Source organism: Nannospalax galili, unplaced genomic scaffold (genome assembly GCF_000622305.1).
Source record: "Nannospalax galili isolate Female #2095 unplaced genomic scaffold, S.galili_v1.0 scaffold330, whole genome shotgun sequence".
In the NCBI taxonomy this organism is placed as follows: domain Eukaryota; kingdom Metazoa; phylum Chordata; class Mammalia; order Rodentia; family Spalacidae; genus Nannospalax; species Nannospalax galili.
This window is the reverse complement of record NW_008329640.1, coordinates 4,390,417-4,397,994: the sequence shown is the minus strand read 5'-3', so window position 1 is coordinate 4,397,994 and position 7,578 is coordinate 4,390,417. Positions and strand designations below refer to the sequence as shown.

Sequence of the window (7,578 nt, the reverse complement as noted above, 5' to 3'; positions counted from 1 at the left end):
CCATGCTTCTGATCACAGCACTCAGAAGTGGAGCCAAGAGAATCAGGAGTTCAAGATCAACCTTAGCTACACAGTCAGTTTGCAGCCAGCCAAGGCTACCCTGTCTTGTAGTGTCTTTTTATTTGCATATCTTTTGGAAGGGAAGCACTCCAGTGTCACAGGTTTTTCTGCCTTGCGAGAAAACCCTGTCTTCTGCCTTGCAAGCTCTTGTTCCTTTAAGACTTATCCCACCTTGCTGCTTCTCTGAAGCCTTGCTTAGCATAAGGCCCTGTTGTGTCACCTCTCACATGCTTTTCTGTACTTGCTTCTTTAAAAATATTATTTTTGTTTTATGTGTAGAGTGTATTGCCTACATGTATGTAAGTACACCTGTGTCATGCAGTGCCCTCGGAGGTTAGAAGAGGGCATCATACCCTCTGGACCCAGAGTGACAGATGTTGGTTAGCCACCATGTGGGTGCTGGGAACCAAACCTGGGTCCTCTGCGAGCAGCTGGTGCTCTTAACCTCTGAGCCATCTCTCCAGCCCCTGTGCTTGCTTCTTGATACTGTTTGCCTACATGTAGATACTTCCTAGAGGCCTCTGAGTTTATCATCTTAGGTTCTTAATACTCATTGTGTCCCCCTTCCCATCTCACCTTTTTTATATCAAACCAAACTTCTTGCCATTCCCACACCTTGGGAACCCTCCTACCTTTTTCTTGTTGCTCTGTCTAGTGGAACTCTTCCAGACAAAAGCTAGACCTTTTTTTCTAACTCCCCTAGATAAGGTTAGCTCCAGCCTCTAGTGCCAGCACTCTGCTCATAGCTCCCAGTTCTTGCACATCCTCTGGTATCCATTTATGTGTGTGTGTCTCCTAGTGGACTGGAAGCTCCTTGAGGATGGCAGTCATATTTTTGTTTTATGTGTAGAGTGTATTGCCTACATGTATGTAAGTACACCTGTGTCATGCAGTGCCCTCGGAGGTTAGAAGAGGGCATCATACCCTCTGGACCCAGAGTGACAGATGTTGGTTAGCCACCATGTGGGTGCTGGGAACCAAACCTGGGTCCTCTGCGAGCAGCTGGTGCTCTTAACCTCTGAGCCATCTCTCCAGCCCCTGTGCTTGCTTCTTGATACTGTTTGCCTACACATAGATACTTCTTAGAGGTCTCTGAGTTTATCATCTTAGGTTCTTAATACTCATTGTGTCCCCCTTCCCATCTCACCTTTTTTATATCAAACCAAACTTCTTGCCATTCCCACACCTCGGGAACCCTCCTACATTTTTCTTGTTGCTCTGTCTAGTGGAACTCTTCCAGACAAAAGCTAGACCTTTTTTTCTAACTCCCCTAGATAAGGTTAGCTCCAGCCTCTAGTGCTAGCACTCTGCTCATAGCTCTCAGTTCTTGCACATCCTCTGGTATCCATTTATGTATGTGTGTCTCCTAGTGGACTGGAAGCTCCTTGAGGATGGCAGTCACACTGTCGCCATTGGCTTTGCCCCTCTTGTGCAGAGGAGCATTTTTTCTTTTAGGAATGTTTGTTGAATGAATGCTCAGTGCTTCCTTTAATTGCCTTTTGATGGCATGCCAGTAATTGTCCCAGGGGAACTGATTTGGTAAGAGCTAGAACTCTTAGAATTATTGCATTCTATTTGAGGATGGAGAGGAGAACTATCAGAATATAGCCCCAACTTTTGAAAACTTGTAAGATTAAAATAATCAAGTTTCTATATCTACTTGGCTCTTAGGTAGAGGTAAATTTCTCACGGTCCTTGGTATCAAAATCTTTGTTCTGAGTAGCTAATCATGAAAGCTTTTCTGGTTGTTTCATTTTCTTTTATTACCCGATTGCCTTTTGGAATCTTAGAAATGTGTTGAGTTTCATGGCACCAAAGCATTTCAGTGTGAAAGAAGTACAGTAATTTTTCTCTGACTTAGTGAAAGGTCCTGAGGTACATCAGCCTAGGCCTCCTCTCCCCTTCCCTTCCTGGGTTCAGTTCCAATAAACTCAAGGCATCTGGAGTTTTTTAAGTTGTTGACTGCTTGGCTTTTGTGGTTCTAATTCCACTTCCTGTCAGTCCTGGGACTTTGTGTGCTTTTTATCGCCCCCCCCCCATGAGATATGATTTTGTGTACTTACGTATATTTGTGTGAGTCTCTTTGCCTCCCTCTGACTCTTAGCCTCCCCCGGGGTTTGAGTTACAAGGAGTAGGCTTTGTGTGTGTATATGTGTGTTTGAGTAAACAGGAATTGAGAACTTCCCAGAAAATTTGGCTTAAATAGCATTAGTGCATTTAGGGGAAACTGAATTGCAGAGATGGAGTTCCCTATATTCTTTTGGTGATAGTTTATGGACCTTCCATCTTATGGACTGCTGTTTGTGACATTCCATTACTGAGTGTTTTTGGACCTGTGATTTCTTCCCCACTCTGCCACTTGTGGCGCTTCTAGGCCCTGCCAGCATTGCCATTCAGTGCTTTCTTTACACATGTAACCTTTTCCCAGTTCCTGCTGTATGCTGGGCAGAGATTAGTCTTGGAACTGTGCATTACCATCAACAATTTATTTCTCTCAAACCAAATTTGCCATGGACTGGTATATTCATATGCCTGCATTGTGTTATTACTGCCTATATATAGACCTTAGCAGACTATCTGAGACTTAGCCATTTAATGCTGTTTTATAGATTTGTACATCCAGAAGAACCTTAGGAAATATGAACTGCTCTCTAGAAGGGACTTAGATAATAAGCTACTGTTTGTCTTCAACAATGTTATTGTTACTAATTACCAACACATATCAGAAAACCCTTGTTTAATGGACAAGAAGAAAGATTCAGAAAGCTTAAGTAAGTTGTCTTGGGTCATGTGAGTAGTAAATGGCAAGGGCCAAGTTTGAGGCCAGATTTCTGGCTCTTTCTCCACCCACATGAAGACAGTTCTGATGAGTCCACTCCTTTTGGCATGCTTCATATCCTGGATTCTCCTGTGTTCTCCGTAACTAGATCTCAGGAAAAATGATATCATCTTTCTTAGCTGATCAGGCCAGAAAAAGAGGAGTCTTTTCTGCCCTAGTCCACAGTGCCCAGTCCTAGGTATTACTGTCAGATCTACCTTTATAGCCGGTAGCCAGATATTGTATTGATTTAGGGGACCAGTTAACAAGTTGGCATTGGGCTTTTTCTTTTATTCAGTTCCTTTGCCTGTGGAATCTTGGTCCCTCCCCCTCCCTGTCCAGTTCTCTTTTGAGCTCCATTATAAAGACTTCTCTCTTAGCTTTTAAACTCAAATCCAATGCCAAGGTGAAAAGGCATTGCACGACACGGGTGCACTTACCTACATGAAGGCAATACACACATACACATAAAATAAAAATGATAAATAAATTAAAAAAAAGAATTTCCTTTACATAAAAGAATTTCAGTGACAGCGAGGACTCGGGGACTATAATCAGCTGGCACTTCCTTTCTGGGGAGGTTTAGTAGACCTACTGCAAAATTAATGGTGTAGCATGTTCAATAATGTCTTCTGCCTTGGCCAAACGTTTGTCTTCCCTACCAAATCTTTTTTTCCTCCTCTTCTTCAAAAGCTGTTGGGTTTTTTTTCCTTAAAGTATCTTTAATTAATAAAATTCTTAATGATAATTTCTCCTTATTTCTGGCAGGTGGCTCTTCTGTTACTTTCATGCCAGTCTTCCCTTTGTGTAATATACTACATAAACTTACTTTTTTCCTGAAAAATTTCCGTGATTTTCATTATGATTGGTAGCTCTACTATGAACATGTAGACCAGGGTTAATTTGGAGAGAGTAGCTATATGGTGGTTTTTACTCAAGTTTTTTCCTTATTTTTCCCCTTCAGTGTTTCTTAATTATTGTTTCTTTGTATGTGTGCATGTTGTGGGGGTCAGAGGTCAATGTGCAGCTTTTTTCTTAGTCATTATCCACCTTATTTTTTTTTTTTTTTGACAAAGTCTGTCACTGAATCTGGAGCTCCCTGATTTTGCTGACTGGGGAGCAAGCCCCAGGGATCCTCCTGTCTCTGCCTCCCCAGTACTGGGATTGCAGGAACTTGCTCTCTTCCTGGCTTCTTACATGGTTGTTGAAAATCCAAACTCAAGTCCTCATGCTCACACAGAAGCACTTTACTGGCTGAACCATCTCCCTGGCTCCTTAATTTCTCAAATGTTTTTGTTATAGAGTATCTTACTGGGTCTGTAATGATCAATGAGATAAACGAGATCTGGCTCTGGCCCTCCAGAGAAAGGGAGAAGCAGATAGGAAGTGATGGACAGTTCATGTAGCAATGACTGCAATGATCTTGGAATATATGAGTTCCCACCACTGCTTGGGGAGCCAGGGAAATGCATCTCAACACAAAGCAGATGATATGCCAAATACACTGCTAGGACAGGAGGTGGTGTATGTTTTAAATGGTTAAAGTTGACTGTATGTTAACTAGCATGGGATGGGGTTGTAGGACATTTAGATTCTGTCCGGGGATTACAGCCAGATTGTAAAGATTGACATGCTTAAACTCATCCCATAGAGAGTACACAGCCACTGGACATTTTTGAGCAGAGAAATAATAGGCTTATTGGTTTTTGTCCTTTAATTTTTGTCATACCATGATCCAAAGCTCAAGGTGACAGAGTTCCAATAAAGGAAGACCTGTATGGCATCACTGGTACTGTCCAGTTTAAAAATCTTCCTGGAACTCAATTTGTGTTAGTGTCTATTGCTGGGCAGATTTACTACTCATCTCTGTGTGGCTATTATATTTGGTTGTTTTGTTTTCAGCAGAGCTGCTTCTGAGTAGCTTTGGAGCCTTCAGAAAGAATTACCATGGATAGCAGTGCTAGGGAAATGGCTTAGAGATACATCGTGGTAGCGTACAGCTATGTGACTAGGCACTTCCAAGTGTAGATATTTACCCAGGAGAAGTGAAACCTTATGTCTTATACACAGATGTTGATATCTTTATTCATAATGACCAAAAATTAGAAACAGCCCAAATCCCAATCAACTGTTAAATGAATACATTATGGCATGTTAAGTGGATACATTATGGAATACTGTTCTGGAATAAAAAGGAATGAACCACATTCTTGATACATATAACAGCATAGGTTTAGTCTCAAAAAAAAAAAAGAAACCACAGAATAAAAGACATTACTGTAAAAAAAAAAAAAGCTATAATAAACTACAGAGAGTCCATTTATTTGGCTTTCTAGAAAAAGCAAAAAGTAAACAAAATTTCCATCATTGGTTGTTAGAAGATGGAGGAAGTGAGGATTAACTCCAGAGGGGCACGAAGGTGCATCGGTGATAAGATTTTGCTGTATCATGATTAAGGTCAGGTTTAAACAGCTATCCAGTTTTAAAAACTCATCAAACTATTCTCTTTAAAGGGATGAATTTTATTATATGTAAATTGTACTTCAATAAACCCAACCTGAAGTATTGTACAAAACAAGAAGCCAAAGCAAAACCAATGATGGGTAGATGCACCTCAAAAACATGAGTATATGACTCCATTTATATGAAATTCTAGAATAGGCAGAACAAATCTGTGGTGGAAGAATTAAGAATTATGATTGTCAGGGATGAGTGAGGGCCAGGCTATCTACCAGGACGAGGCTTGAGCGATCTTCCTGGGTGATGGAAGTGTTCTGTGTGCCCCTTGATAGGATCATGGGTTCCATGGATGTAACCACTCACCAAAACTCATAAGTCTATACCTTTATAAGACTCATCCATTTAATCATATGTAAATTATACCTCACAAGGGAGTAGAGAAGATTGGTCAGATTAAGGAAGAAGACAGAGGTCTTGCTATGTATTAGATTTGGGAGGTAGTAAAGATTGTGGTTGTATCTGTGGAGCCTAGTGGACAGGTTTGCTATTACCCAAAGTGAAGCCAAGTGCTGTTTTGCTGAGTGTCAGGTTCCTGTGAGATATCCTAATAACTGGAGTTAGGGATTTGTTATCCAGGAGACATGACTGAAGATACAGATTTGAATGTTGACATCATCTTAATATTAATTGTAGCTGTGAGAATACATGAGATGACTCAAGAAGAGATGTAGACTTGAGGAGAGACCTGAGGATGCCAGGAGAGGAGTAAAAGGAGAGGAAAGAGGAGAGTCAGAAGAGAGCAGTGTCCTGGAACCCAAGTGCTTAGTGACTTTCCTGTTGTTGTGATAAGATACCCTGATGAAAGCAACTTAAGGAGAAAGGGTTTGTTTGGCTTGCAGCTTGAGGGAACAGTCCATCATGGTGGGGAAATCAAAGCAGTAGGAGTTTGAGGTAGCTAGCCACGTTGTATCCATTGCCAAGAAGCAGAGACTGATGAATGCTGAACCTTTCCTTCTCAACTGTCCTTCTTTTCATGCAGTGCCATGACCTCAGCCCTGGGAATGGTGCCACCCACATTTATTATAGATCTTCTCACCTCAGTTAAGATAATGAAGATGATCCTTCATAGGCAGGCCTACAGACTAACCCAATCTAGATAATCCATCATAGGTGTTCCCAGAAGCTTCTGTTCCTGGTGATTCTAGATCTGTCAAGTTGACAGTATAAACCATCACACCAGGGGAGAACTAAGTTCCAATAACTAAGGGGTGGTCCAGAGTTTCAGAGGCTTGGGCTTGTCAGTAAGGTGGTCACAGTGAGGACAGTCAGTTATTAGACCATGGAAGCAGGTACAAACTCTTGGGGGCTTGGTAGCAAATAGATGTGAAGAAAGTACCAACAGCCTTTAAGAGTCGATAGCTATTTCAAAAAAGAAATAGTCCCATAAGGGTAGGGCATGAATGCCTTGTTAGGAGGTGGGTGAAGCAGCATCTAAAGCACTGAGTGGTCTAATTTTCAGGTTCATGCAGCTTTGGTAAGAGGCTTAAGGAAGTGTTTTTGAGCAAGGGAAATTATCCTGAGGGCTGATTGATGTTGACCAAGGTAGTAATAACAGTCCAACACTTGGTCTTCTGTTGTGATGAAAACAACTCAGGAACTGTCAGCCCAGGAAAAGCCTGGCCTGCCTGTACCATTCACAGATAAAACAGTAAAAGACACTTTTAAGTTTTGTTTTAAATACAATTATAAGGAGCTGGAGAGATGGCTCAGTGGTTAAGAGCAAGGGATGCTCTTACAGAGGACCTAGTTCAATTCTCAGCACCCACATGGAGGCTAACAACCATCTGTAATTCCAGTTACAGAGAATCTGACATCCTCTTCTGATCTCTTCGGGCATTGCAGGACATGGGTGTACTTACATACTTGCAGGCAATACACTCATACACATAAAATAAAAATAACAAATAAAATATTTGTTTAAAAGAATGATTTTAAGAACTTTATTAGCCTGCTAAGGACTGCCATATTAATATCTTAGATGAGTCAGTTACTGCAGGAGATTGATCTGATGCACTAGCTATCTTTATACGCCATTCTCTACCACTATATCCATCCTTTTAGTTGAACAGGTGGTGGCACTGTCTCGTGATGTTCTTACATTGCAGTATGCATTGCTTCCTCTACTCTGAAGTGTTTGTAAATTCAAGCCTAGTACAGATGTAGTTAAAGTTGAGGCTTAT

At 41.3% G+C, this 7,578-nt stretch overlaps 1 protein-coding gene across 12 annotated transcripts in view; it reads left to right on the top strand.

The window, feature by feature from the left end:
* Window positions 1-7,578, top strand: part of LOC103739789 (tubulin polyglutamylase TTLL5) — a gene marked incomplete at its 5' end in the record, with an annotated part of 285,878 nt that overhangs the window by 15,752 nt on the left and 262,548 nt on the right.